A 15,318-nucleotide genomic window follows, 5' to 3' on the forward strand; every position below is an offset into this window, starting at 1 on the left:
GATGAATGGACAATAGGATCTGATTTGCCAATATGCAAATGAAAGGTGCATTACCCTTTTGAAGAGAGATTAATGGAAGGTAATTAGTCAGGATTAGGTCTGAAAGTGTACATTGGTCATATAATTTTAAATCAAAAAGGATTTATCTCTACAACGTGAATTCAAGGGTATTTGAAGTTGTAAAATAGTAAATTATCTATTTCAGTTTCGTAATGAGTTCATCACAGTACTGAAAACAGTGCTGTTATGAACTAATTACAGCATTGTTTTCAGTTATATTTTTCGTTTTCTGGTTGTCTAAACTGACTTCCGATCCTATCGAATTTCAACACACGTCAATTGTCAATATAATATATTTTAGATATAGTGAAATGATTTGCAAGATCATTCACAATTTCTCTTAATTCTGGTGGTGTTAAATCGATTTCGTCAGACATAATTCACGAATTTAATGCGTAATTATAAATTATTTTGGAGTTCGAAATATACGATTCAAATTCAAATTCCGTAATCTGTCAATTTTCGTAACAATCATACCAACTGCCAAGATACAATACAAAAGTCACTAAGATGCATAATCATAATTTTTCATTCAGTTTAGATAATATTTCACAAAACTGACTGAAATAGGAAAAATATCGTGTAGTACTCGTTGCAGAAGGCAATTCCAACACTCATGCATTCGAAAATTCGAATTTCGCATTCCTGTGGAATATGAGCCCATTCTGTAACTTGTTTTAGAATATACTATTATATATTTCTCGAATTAATCGATATTCTTTTATGCATCAGGCTATTCAGAATTCATCTTCAAAAGTAAACTAGTTTAAACTAATTGAATTAAACTTTTCAAACTCTTTTCTGGGTGTTAAATACGCAAGTATATCTAATCCAAATTCGAGCTATATCTATGGAATAATTTCTACTCCAAATAAGGTATTAATTGGCTACAACTCTACAGGATTTTGATTTGAGAAAACAGTGAATTTGCATGCTAATTTATTATCTATTTATTCATCATTATTTCAATAACATCAAGGTCAGATCCTTCCTTAGATATGCGAAAAGTTCGTTTATAAATATATGAAAACACTTCGTTTTGTGAATTTCGTTATTGAAGTTACTTTAATCGTTTTCGGTTCATTATTTCCAATATCAAAATTTTGAAGTGGGGCGAAGAAATTTTGTTGAACCTTAACAGTTGGTTCAAAACTCAGTCGTTGTGCTTCATCAATCCTCCTTATTTGAGAACATGATCTATGAATTTTTAAGGCAAAAATTGAGGAATCTAGTAGATGACATATGATTCAATGAATTTTTATTAGCAATAATTTTTAGAGTAACAACTTTTCTATATATCTAAAATTTTCCAGGGCAATTTATACATTAAAGTTTAGAAAATCAGTTCACCTCTTGCATTACTCAGAAAAATGTAGGTCAGAAGTCAGGAGAGTTCAGTAAAATCGTACAAAGTATGCGAGGGACATTGAAATTCACAGATGAAACATGATAATTGAATAGAAATCTTGCGACCTTGTGACTTGAAGAATACTCGAAACAATGGTTTGAATTCCGTTATAAGTTCATTTGTAACATTGTACTGTTTTGTTGTGTATTATTATCATCATTGAATTATTGTCTCTTCGGCTCTTCAATGACTCGACCTCTATTTTGTCCCATTTTTAACAGAACTTCCTGGAAATGTTAGAATAATTTCACTGAAATAACGAATTTTTTTACAATAATAGTGAAGCGATTTGAAATTGCTAATACCATATCTACTTGCCAGGAATGAATCTGTTCAAATATTCATATAATTCCGGATGAATGAGAAAAAGTATTCACATAAAGAACATTAAACAAAAAATTAATGACTAATTAATTGATTACACTCTGTTTAATGTTAAATTATAGCAGTTCTTCAGATTTATATCATTAACATATGCTGACATATAAGAGAGAGTTTATAGTATACAAAGTTTACCTAATAAATTAAGGATTTTTTCGAATAACGATTTTCAATTTCAATCTCATTGCCTGTGAAATAATTTCCTTGACAATCGATTCGTTTATTGTTGTGAAAATATATCTAAATAATAATAGCTCAGTTCAATGTACACAAAAACATCTATTGATGACCCCCCTTTGATGAAAAATTATTTCTCCGCCCATGAAACATAGAACTATCCAAATATTCATCACAACTTTAATGAACTATGTTTAATATTTTTCATTTAATTGAGGTCTGTATACTGTCAATAATTAGACATCTCTCTGTCATTTGGCATCTCTCTGTAATTTGTTATGTGCTTTCAACAATCCTACTTTGCCGATTACATTGAACAAAAATGAATTACGAAGAAAATTTTTCTTCCATACCGCCAGATGTGGTAATAAATGTTAAAACAGCATCGTTGAGTTTACTAGCCGAAAAAAAAAGAGCAAAATTTATACGAGAAAAGTTCGTATTGTGGACATACTTTACAAGAATTGCAGAAAAGGAAATTCTAGTAAGTTTATAGCCAATATACATTCTATGCTGAAACCAACTTGAATGTCAAAAACGATATTGATATTAGCGTATACCATAAATTAAATTAAAATTATAATGTTCATCAAATGATAAAGAGTGAGATATATCTCAATATACCCAAGTACTCGAACAAGAACATATTATAGAAGAGTTTATAGCGAATACTTCTGATAATATAAATGAAAAACAGAACTATCATTATTCGATTTGTAGGTCACATTGATTTTTGGAATAGTGGGTTCATTGAGGAAATTTTAATCAAAAACACACTTTGGAATTCAATCAAGAGATGTATATCCTTAGGACCTGCTCACACTCTACACGTTTGGTTTATCTTTTTATAAAAACTATAAATGTTGAGTAGCCAGTGGGCATGAATACATTTTCTAAATTACCGTCAATAATCGCAAAGTTCCTCAAATTAAAGCAACCACATATTTATACTGGTCATAGCTTTCGGCGTTCTTCTGCATCTATTCTTTCTGAAAATTTTCATCTCAATCATTAATCGCTGTCATTAATAAACCAGTCGATTGTGGAGCATTGGCATTGACCTTATCTTTCACGTGGCCCTAAAAAAAGTCAAAAGGTGTTAAATCACAAGATCTCGGGGACCAATACACGACTAGAAAACTTTTCTTGCAAAATTGCGATTCTATCGTTGCTTTTGTGGAACGAAGCGATATTCACATCAATATCTTCCAAATCCTGATATAAAAAATGATAACTTAATTTCCTAAGATCGAAGAGGAATCAAGAAACCTGGGTTTTCATCAACACGACGGTCTACAGCAGTAATGCTCAGTTGTTTTTGAACGACCCAAACGGTATAGATTTTACACATCACTAACTTATCCCAACAGCTCAAATGTTTTCCACTAGTTTCACTATTGACAGCCGACGATCCAAAAGTGCTTTAGTTTTAAGAACTGTGAACACTTTCACCATTTTTGTAGTGAATTACAATTTCAATGCGTTGTAGCGTGTATGTTCCAGTTTTAGCCCCGGTGCACACATCCGACATTTGCAGTTGCGACATCGTTGCGGTGTCGTACGCTAGTGTGCATGCTCCCATTTGATTCTTTGTACCACAGCCCGCATGATGGCAGTTACGACGTCGCAACGGCACGGCGGGTAGTGTGCATGCTCCCATTTGATTCTTTGTACCACAGGTCGCAAGTACGACACAGCAACGGTGTCGTGACTGCAAAAGTCGGATGTGTGCACCGGGGCTTAGTATTGATTGGCGTAGTTTATACTTGACGAATGTCAGAAGATGACTGATTCAAAATTACATCTGCTCAGATAGGGGGCTATTATTGGAAAACCTTGTAAATTATCCTCAAATTTCTCCATGCTGAAAACTACACACAGAACAAAAGAAGGAGTTGATACTTCAGAATATACAACTCATGTTCTGATGAACCAATAGAATTCGCAAATTTCCCATAGTTACGGCGTATCGATAATAAGTGAATATACTACTTGACGACGTGGTATAATCGTTTTGGTGTTTCGCCTCCTGCCATATTGTGATCATTTATTCATTTCCATATAGTAACATTCTTGGAGGTTTGGCAAAAAATAAAAGTCAACCTCAGTGAAATGTCATTGAATGATCAAAATACAGTGCTTTGGTTACAGTTATTGAAATCATTCGATATATAAAGAATACAACTCGAGCATAGACAATATACACTGCGCAAAAGAATTAACGCACATTATGGAAATCTCAAATTAATTCTACAACTGAAGGTGTTCTCAATGATAATTATTTTTATCAGAATTATGCATGCATATGTTATCCACTTTCAACGTTTTTCTTCAATACAGATGTTTTTTCCCAGCAGAAATAAAAAAAGTTGAGATTATCAGATTTTGAATGTATTGGCTCCATCCTGAAATCAGTTGTTCTCGATCAATTCTAGTGATCAATAGTTTTTCTTTCGTTTTATTTTCTACACTCGATCGCTATGCAACGCGAAACACGCAATTTGACCCAAGAGGAATGTGCCCAAGCTGTAGTTTTGCGAGAAGAAGGGTGGACATACACAAGAATTGCAGAAAGGTTTGGAGTTTCCCATACAAGTGTGTCCAGAATGTTGCAGCGATTCAGGGAGACACGTATGAATGTCCGAAGACCAGGACAGGGTAGACCACGGGTAACAACTGCCATTCAAGAACGTTACTTGAGAGTTTCTTCGTTGAGACAATGGTTTGCAACCGCTCGCCTCCTTCAAAATCAGCTTGAGCAGACTCATGGGGTGCAAATTAGCACTCCAACAATAAGAAATCGCCTCAGAGAATATGATTCAAGGCCTAGTGTCGCGGTAAGAGGACCAGCTCTTACCCAAGCCCATCGAAGGGCGCGTTTGGATTTTGCGAGAGAGCATATCCATTGGGAAGAGGCTGATTGGGAAAGAGTTCTCTTCACAGATGAGTCTAGATTCTGCCTCTACCATTGTGATCAACGTTCTATTGTATACAGACGTCCACATGAAAGATATGCTCAGTGCACTCTTTTCCAATCAGCCTCTTCCCAATGGATATGCTCTCTCGCAAAATCCAAACGCGCCCTTCGATGGGCTGGGGTAAGAGCTAGGCCTCTTGCCGCGACACGAGGCCTTAAATCATATTCTCTGAGGCGATTTCTTATTGTCTGAGTGTTAATTTGCACCCCATGAGTTTGCTCAAGCTGATTTTGAAGGATGCGAGCGGTTGCAAACCGTTGTAAAATCGAATATTGTCTATGCTCTGTTGATATTAAAACTGAATATTTTAAACCACGTGCTTTCTTGAAACGTCAGAATATGAAATACATAAATGAAGATAATGTGAATGAAATAATATGAATATAAAATAAAATATTTAATTAATATTTACTTTATATGAGCATAATAAAAAAAAAATTGTTGTATGCCATTCGTAGAGTTGTGTCATTGTATAAAAATACTATTTATACAATAGTATTTGACTTGAGAGCTAGTAGAATTGATAATTCTGGACTTGAACTTATCCCAAAAAACATCTGTAGTGTAGTAGTATGAACTATTTTAGCGAAAAGGTCAATCTTCATCACCATATGAATAAGCATTCACTTTTCCAATTAGTGAACGAAACCTTCAATACCAATTAAATCATATCTAACAATTTCAAGCAAGGCTTCATCTTCTTCGTAGCCGAATACCTACATAAAATTCTGATAACGGTCTAACGAAGATAATAACTGACGGATTACCTACATTCACTTTCACATTCTTCAAGTGTGGAAGATTATCTGGTCCATTTAAAATTCGAATATGGTCGAAAATCCCCTGGGTTCTTCTTCAGAATCGGTTCAATCAATATGGATTCATTATATAATCAATTCATCACTAAAGATTAATTTTATTTCAGGTTGTTGTGCTTGGATGAACTTGGACTCATTAGGAGGTTTCATACTGAAGTTCAAGTAGTTGAAAACGTGAGTATATCATTTTATTTCATACTGATACATTACAAAGGAATAAATGCTTAGTTACCGTAACTATAAACATTGTCATAACTCCCTTGAGAGTTAAACAGGGCAGTTATAGATCTTTAACTCCCTCTAAAGTGTTCACAAAAACAAACCGACAGTTGTCGAATTTACCACTAAAGTTGTTACCCGAATTGCAAGGATTTTCTATTAAACGGTTGTCACTGTTAATGACTGTATTCAAACATGATGTTGTTTCCCTTCTTTCATCTGACATGCCAGCTAACATTCTTGCAGTTTTGTTTTTCAATTCCATGCTGTCGGCCAAATACCCTTCTGCCACCGTTGAACTTCGCCATCCACCATGTCTCTTCAATGGCAGAAGTCCTTCGCAGACAATGTCCTGTGAATGTTTCTGGATTCGGCAATTCCAAAAAACTAGCAATTTTGCTTGGAATTTTTCCGAATGTATTTTTTCCAACCGGTTGAACAGAGCAACGTTTTCCGCGATACGTTAGAAAAAATCTTTCCGGGCCCGATGGACGTAGAAGCATATACTTCCTCACTAGACTCAATGCAGAGAACTCGTTTTCTTCCACAATAGTAAATCTCTTACGAATATCTGTTTTACTTTCCGGAATGTCAACCACCATAACAGAGCCCCTATCTTCGATGTGATTAATTTTCATATTCAAAAGTTCTTGACATCTACAGCCCCCGAAATAACCCATAATCAAAACTACCTGTGAAACAGAACAATAAATGTGCAATCGTTACAGTTTGCATTACATGCATTACGGGCAACGCAACAATCCCTCGGGACTTACGTCCCTCGGGATTGAAATCTGTTGCCCTCTGTGGTTAAAAAATATCTATTGTACAGTTTACGATAGATGATACGTAATACGTTTTCAAATGAAAAGTTCAAAAGTAAGTTTGTGGCAATAGCTTCAGGTAATACTCATTCTTTCTTGGTGGGAAGAATTACTCAGAATTTTGTTTCTAATGGATGTTTTTTAGCATGGGATAGTGAGATGGTTGTTGTTTATGGTTTGGCAGTTAAGAATGTCAAACTGAGTTGACATTTCTGTTCAGTAACTTTTGGCAAGTCTTTACGAATCGCCAGTACAACGCTTCCAAATTTTGGAAACTTACTTTGAAAAAATAAATCTGTTCGAGAAGTTCATAGAGCACTTTGTCCATTTCACGATCCACATAATCAGCCTAGAGAGCAAACAATTCGTATAGTTATTGTTCGTTTTCGCACCAATTTTATCCTACTCGATTCAAAACTACAATAAGACAAATAAATGCACGTACCGTAGAGAATATGGCTGCTATAGCGCGAAGTGTTGAAAAAGACGCCGAAACGTCGCCGTTCTCAACTTGTTGGCTCTTTATACTTTGGAAAATTTTAATAAGATTATTGGTTTATGTGCCTATAGATCGTGCAAGAATTAAAGCCAAATGATTATCGTTTACTTCGCATTTTTGTTGATTAGGCCGAAGATGAGCATTTTTACCAAAGATAAATTGATGAATTGATGAAGCTTTAAATGACTTTGTCAATAAGCATAATTGCTTCATATGGAGCAAAGACAACCCATGAACGAATCAGCATTACATCCAGTAAAATTGATTGGTGCGATTTACACGCTGGTGGCATTATCGGTTTTTATTTCTTTCGAAATGATTTAGGAGCTGTGATTACAGTGAATGGCGCGTGCTATAAAGCCAAGCTGACTGATTTTCTGTTTGCAAAAATCTCAGAGTAATGAACATAAATCGAGGGAGCATATGTCATTTTCAGTAAGCAAATTTTGTCCCCAACATGAACTATCAAATTTGACAAGAAGCGCGCGGAATTGAAAACATCAGTGGTACGATATTTCACTCACTTCGCGAGTTTTTCCACAAAGAATGTACTTCTTATGTCCCATAGTGAATCAACGTTTCATATTTACTCAAAATACAGGGTGTTTCCTAAACATGCGGCAAAAATTCAGGGGGTTGTTCCTTGGACTATTCTAAGAATATTTTGTCCTTTGATAATTTTTGAAAAACCTCTTTGTTTCGAAGATACAGGGCGAACAACATTTTTCATATTTTTAAAATTAAAAATAGTTTAAATAAAAATGCGTACCGCACTGTGTTTACTAAGTAGGTACAATTTATTTTTAAATTTGTTTAACAACATTCCAATTACTAAAAACGGCCAGTTTTTTGACTGAAAATTGCTAATACATCACAAAACGAATTCAAATGAAAACCGTGTTTAATCTGTATTCCTTTACCATCTGCACTTATCAATTTTTAGTCAAAAAACTGGCCGTTTTTAGTAATTGGAATGTTGTTAAACAAATTTAAAAATAAATTGTACCTACTTAGTAAACACAGTGCGGTACGCATTTTTATTTAAACTATTATTAATTTTAAAAATATGAAAAATGTTGTTCGCCCTGTATCTTCGAAACAAAGAGGTTTTTCAAAAATCATCAAAGGACAAAATATTCTTAGAATAGTCCAAGGAACAACCCCCTGAATTTTTGCCGCATGTTTAGGAAACACCCTGTATATTAAAATAAATACCAAAATATATCAGAAATTCAGGAAACAAACTTTAAGCGCGCTAAACGACTTGAAACATCTCATGACATAAGGAGGGCAAAAGTTGCCAAACATTGGATTTCATCAGGAAGATACAGAAAATAATAAATATTCTGCTTATTATAAATTCGACAATTAGGAAAAATATCGGATTCCAAATATTCAAATTTGCATATTCAATCCGGAATCACTCAAATAAATATATTTCATTCAATATAATATACATTTATAATTATATAGTAAAATTGTGGATTTGAAAATGAATCACAATCCAACAACAATTGCGTACACTTCCTCTATCTGTGTTTATTACACTTTGGCAAAAATTAATCAGCTAAATAAAAATCGACAACATTTGGTTCAAACAAGACTAGCTTCTTCATCAGTTCATTTGTAAAATCAATTTGGTGATAACGTTATTTCGAGAAGAAGTGTTAAGTCAAACAGCAACTCTTGAAAAATTTCTAGATTTATTCGAAAAAGTAGTGAAAAATTGGACTTATTGAGTGGATTATGTAACTCGCGACAATCATATGCCGGAAATCATATTTAAAAAAATAAATGCTATGCTATTATCTACCAGATTCTAATAATGAAAAATTAAAAATATGTATTTCCGTCTTGTATCATTATTTAAAGTTCTCAAGCTCTTAAAAAACACCTATTATACCGAAATAATTACAATCTCTAAGACCACTATGAGCTGAAAGAGATTGCATGATTCATTTCACGAATGAGCGAATATTGGTGGTATTGACGTTCTCGATAAGAACCTTTGTCATGCATAAATAGAAGTACAGAGCAAAGCAATCAATACCTAGGCTTATGCAGAGCATGGATTTAAACACTAATTTCACGCATAAGTATCATTTCACTTTTTGTCGAGCCTTAGTATTCGGATTCAATGCACTTGCATAACCAATCACGAAATAAATAACAATACCTTGAAAAATGGCTTGTCTTTGGCTTGATTTTGAAATTTTAATTGGGATAAATCTGATAGTTGAGGAATTAGCTATTCGAATGTGAGACGGAAAATTATATTGATCATTGCTTCGAAACTAACTAGAAGAATGATAACTTTTCGGAAAACTATTCGATTGACCAGAATTTTGCTACATTGGTCAAAAACATAAACCACTGGTTCGTCTAAATATTAGATAGAAGAAACCGCCAGTCTCAACATTGAATACATTTATGTAGTACTTGTTGAAGATGTTAGCTATAGTTTATTACATATAGCAAACTTTGGAACAAAAAATCATCGACTGTCAAATTAATTAATGTAATCAGAATCTTTTCTGTCAGAACCTAGCTACTTTTAATTCAATAAATCCTAAAGAATTACATCGGCTCAATAGTAATGAGTGTGGGCGATAAATATAAGTAACATAACACAAAAAAAAAATAACTTTGCTCCCGTCGTTTTCCAATAGATGTCTGTAGCGGTAAGTAGCAGTCGAAATGAATAGGTAGATGTCATACAATTAGCTTAGGTATTTGTAAACAACGCCATCGAAATATTAGTCGATTTGTGTCTGCATCATGAAGTTATTCTCTATCAAAGATGTCAGCTTACGAGCCAAATTCTCGTCATTTGCGGAAGGTTTCATTTTGCTGAGAAATCTGCGGCTGAGACTCATCGAATGCTCTCAAATACCTAAGGTGAGGCCATTATTAGTGGAAAAACGTGCCTAGAGTGGTTTCAACCCTTCAAGAACGGAGATTTTGACGTCAAAGACCAGCATGGCGGTGGAAGAGAGAAGGTTTTCGAAGATACAGAATTGGAAGCATGTCAAACGCAAAAAGAATTGGCAGGATCATTGGGAGTGACGCAACAAGCCATTTTAAAACCCCTGAAAGTCATGGGAATGATTCATCAGAAACAAGGAAATTTGGTGCTGTACGAGTTGAAGCAGAGATATGTTGAACGGAGTTTGTTTGCTTGTGAATAGCTGCTTGCAAGGCAAAGATGGAAGGAAATTCTGCATCGCATTGTGACTGGAGACGAAAAATGGGTTCATTACGATAATATCAAGAGCAGAAAATCATGGGGATATCCCGACCATGCTCCCACGTCGACGGCCAAACCGAATATTCACGGTTTCAAGGTCATGCTCAGTATTTGGAGGGACCAGCTCGACGTGGTGTATTATGAGTTGTTAAAACCGACTGAAATAATTACAGGCGATCGTTATCGAACGCAATTAAGGGTGTTTGTGCCGAGCATTGAAAGACAAATGGCCGCATATATGGCCCATACATGATAAAGTGATTTTATAGCATGATAATGCTCGACTCCATGTTGCGTAAGCGGTCAAGACATACTTGGAAACTTTGAAATGGAAGTTCTAACCCACCCGCCGTAATCTCCAGACGTTGCTCCTTCGGACTTTTTTCGATCAATGACACACGCCCTGGCTGACCAGCAGTTCCGGTCTTATGAAGAAGTAAAAAATTGGATCGATTCGTGGATCGCTCCAAAAAATGATCAGTTATTCAAGAAGGGATTTGTACGCTGCCCGAAGGATGGGATAAAGTAGTGGCCAGCGATGGACAATACTTTAAATCATAAATGTCTAACCAGTTCTGTATAATTCCTCTAATTTCGAAAAAAAAAATACGGCGGAAGCAATGTTGTACGCCTATGTAGATTTTTATTTCGTCTGTTTTCTGCAATCGCTAATATTCTAAAATCATCTAGTTGGAGCAACTTTCAGGCTTTGTTTCGTCGAAATGGGATGCAAGTGAAAAAAGTAATTGTCTTTTAAACATAGACTTTCACGCGGATGAAATCCATATAAAAGCTAGTTAGGAATTAAACCCTGGCAATGTGCAATCTGTCAGTGTAATGATTGTGATTTGATTTGGTTTTAGCCATTCGTTCCGTTGTGCTTTCATCACATTCGACTATTTAATTGTTGTGCATTTAGATTTAGATAGTTCCGTAATAAAAGTCCTGACTAAGTTGAAATTCAGTTCGTATGAAAAAATACATCAGTCACCTTCATGATTGATACATGTACTTCAACGTTCCTCTAACTTTTCATTACCATTTCTGTGGAAAATATCGTCTTTGCTTTCGAAATAGGCTTCAACCTCGGTAATCACTTTTCATTGGAGCAAAATTTCTTTCCCTTGATCATTCTTTAGAGGTCTGCAAAAAGGTATATCTGGGCAACAAGCTTGGTAATCAAACATTTGGAAGAGCAATTCATTCAATTTGATCATGGCTCTCGTTGTTTTGTGATAAGAAGCATTGTCAATACACGAAACTCGTTTTTCATCAATTTTTCAATCAACAACATTTGACCACCAATATCTTGATCCACCCCACAAAATATCAAAAGTTGATAAATCACAAGATCTTGGTGGCCAACTATCATCGTCGAAACGAGAAATTACGCGACCTATGAATTTTTCTAGTAATAAAGCCAAAATGCGTCGTATTGTGTGGCTTGGTATATCTTCTTTCTAGAATCAGATCTCTTCCAATTTCATATCATAGATTTCAGGCCAAAAAATCGGTAATCATTTGGCTACAGCGATGAGAATTGACGATTTGAGTGACACTTTCCTTTTCAAAGCAATGCGGGCCAATCACTCCATCAGACCAAATTGCATATTATGCAGAGACTTTTGATGAATATATTGAAAATTTTCAATTCAATGCAAAAAATCGTCATCCAAACGTTATTATTCAAGCACCCAATCGGAATATGTTGAAGGCATTCCATGGTCAACTGGCTCTAGTTTTTGTATCCACTGAATCATATAAGAATGAAGATACAAATTCAGATGCAAATACGCCATAGCGTGTCGTAAGAGAAGTCCAAATGTTGTGCGCGCTGAGAAATGGATAAATTTGGATCTTCTTCAAGATTTTCACATACATCAGGAATATTTTCGGTCTAGCATATATTTCGATGATGTAGGCCTTAAGACATCAGTAACACATCCAGTCTCTTCGAAATTTTTCAGTGTCTTACCAATTATAAGCTCAGATGGACGATTATGTCGACCATAATCTGCCCGTAATGCACGAAACGTATACTTACTATAGAATAATTATTTTTTTCGGCAACCGTCCGGGAAGTACTCACTTCCCGGACGCTTTTTCTCTGAGAAAGTAGCACTTCCCGGCCTAGTCCGGAAAGTACGTACTTCCCGGACTAGGCCGGAAAAGAATCATAGAATCCATAGCAACCGAGATAACGGCTGACAGTTCATATGAAATTAGTTGTCAAAAATTTGAATGTTTTTTGATCGCAATCGCAATAAAATATGGAAAGCAGCAGCGATAGTTTTATTCTACATGGTTGTCGAAAAAATATTGTACGCAACACGCCCGAAAATGGTTTTTTTGGACTCACAGACTTCCAGAATTTTGTCTATTCGTCCAAAAAAACCCTATTTTCTGGACTTGTTACGTAAATTACTATTGTAGTGATCTGTCACAATTTTGCCACGATCAGCATCCGTATTGTTAAATGGCTAACATTCAACGAAGCATATTACGCATCGGATGACAGTTCTGTATGACACTTTCCATTGAAACAGGTCTGTAAAATCCTGTCATGATATGGATGATCCAGTCTTTTACATATTTAGGAGGAAGAAAAGAAATAATTGGAAGTTGTTGCAAAATTAACTTCTAATTACTGAAGCCTTCAGGTTATAATACTAGCCTAACCCAAAACGCTCTTTGGCCATTGCAAGCTTGTAGATCATTTTCTGACGGTTGAACGAAAATGAAACCAAGCCTACTCTACCGAATCGCCTCCATGTATTCTTCTTCGACAACAACTCGTAATCGAACTGCTATTCATGAGACGTTCGGAATTAAGTCCGATTCTTATGTGTATGCATGAGCCCCGAGTTCTGTTATGAGCCGAGATCCAACTTATAATCGAATTTTGTGCTTCGACGACCGCCGCTTATTGTAAAACTCTTTCTCGCCATATCCTGACACGCCTGGATGGAGTCAGAAGCAATAATAAGCGGAATTTATGTATCACGTCTGTTTGGTATATAAGGCTACTTCCAGCTACCGTAACTCAAGATGAAAGGTCTGGAAGTGGACAATGATATCTTGCGAGACGAAGAATAGAGAATGTGTATATCGGGACAAGGGCGTAGAAATGGGAGGTACTGGGGGTAATTACCCCCGTAAGATTTCCAAAATATAAAATTTCTTCACAAAATGAACCAATAATAATCATCTTACTTTCCTTTGAATCGATACGTCAGTAAAAAATCAGACCCCTTCACGCTTTATGATCGCTTTCGAGATGAGTACTTTTATTGCACTACGAGCTCGTCTTTGTCCGAGGTTTATTATTTTCCTTTTTCTATCTGCTTTCTCGGCATCGCCCTTTGTTTGCCATCTGTGATTTTTGCATTCGTCATCGGTATACACTTACTCATTGTTTTCGGTTTTTTGTATCATTCTCCTCACAAAATTTCAATACTGTAATTATCAAAGAACTGGACTGAGTAATTCGCATCGAAAAATTGTATGGGCTGTGTTGTACAATTTATTGTGTTTCATTCAAATTGCAATTTAGAGATCAGTTTTGAATTGACTATATCTACAGGGTGTTCTTAAGTTGGAGGTACAAATGGAAATTATAGATTTCTCGGATAATTTCAAGAAAAAGTCCTATAAAACATGAGTCCGCAAACGCTTGGTTTTTGAGCTACAGATGTTAAAGTTAAGGTTATTTCTCATAGCACCTTCTCGTCACAAGAAATTTAACTTGAATTGGTATAGATATTCCAATTCAAAGTTTTCATCATGTGATATCCTAATTCTGAATTTTTTCTGGGGGAGTGCCCGCTTCTTTCCTCCAGAATCATTTTTTTGTGAACCACTGCTAATTCAGAAAAATTTAAAAAGAAACTCTGGTTCAATACGACACTTTTTAGTTTGTTGTAGTTTTGTTGTATCTGCAATCGATTTAGAGAAAAACTTCAAACAGCTCTCTATAGTAATTATCAGGAAAATCCAATTTATTATAAGTATCCAGTTTCTTCTTCTTTAGCCCTCTTTCATCCAGTGTCGGACATAGGCCTCTTCCAGTTTTTCATACTTGTCCTTTGCTGTTCTCATCCATTGCTTGCCAGCTACATCGACTAAGTCGTCTATCCATCTTTTTCTCGGTCTTCCAATGCTTCTTTTTGTCGCTCGAGGTCTCCAAAACGTCACTTTGTGTGACCATCTCTCCACACTCTGCCGTGTAACATGTGCCACCCACTGCCACTTAAATTTCGCTAGCTGTGATAAATAAATCAATTATAAGTTTCGGTACTTCTTTACCAACATTGTTGAGAAAATTAATAAAGATCCGATAAACTGGTTAAGCATCACAAAAAATTAGGACTACAAGAAACACCCAGTATCTCGAAAACAAAGCGTTTGCGGGCTCATGTTTATGGGTAATTTTATTTTTAAAATTATCCAAGGAATTTCTCATTTTCCTTCGTAACTCCAATTCAGGAACACCCAGTCTAAGATGAGAACAATCGAATTGGTAATAAAAAAAAATTATTTCGAGTATTTCGGTTCAAACTTCGTTATCAAACCTCTTTTTCTCACATTATAGATATGAGTAAACAATGCCGTCAAATTTTCTTTTCGATTACCCCTCTCAAGAAAAAAAAAGATCTACGCCCTTGATCGGGAGTTTGTTCTTGTTGCCGATGGTCAAGATTATCGTTA

General features: G+C 35.4%; 1 protein-coding gene across 4 annotated transcripts in view; it reads left to right on the top strand.

Annotated features, from left to right (window-relative positions):
- Positions 1–15,318, top strand: part of LOC123680482 — a 129,571-nt gene that overhangs the window by 31,368 nt on the left and 82,885 nt on the right. Inside the window, exons 1-2 of one of the 4 annotated variants that reach the window (XM_045618402.1) lie at positions 2,328–2,510; positions 5,930–5,996. The gene's annotated coding sequence lies outside the window, so the exon portion shown is untranslated. Of the gene's footprint in view, positions 1–2,327; positions 2,511–2,766; positions 2,857–5,929; positions 5,998–15,318 lie in introns of those variants that run through there. The other 3 variants (XM_045618405.1, XM_045618406.1, XM_045618403.1) reach the window with 3 other exon arrangements.

Source organism: Harmonia axyridis, chromosome 5 (assembly GCF_914767665.1).
Source record: "Harmonia axyridis chromosome 5, icHarAxyr1.1, whole genome shotgun sequence".
In the NCBI taxonomy this organism is placed as follows: Eukaryota; Metazoa; Arthropoda; class Insecta; order Coleoptera; family Coccinellidae; genus Harmonia; species Harmonia axyridis.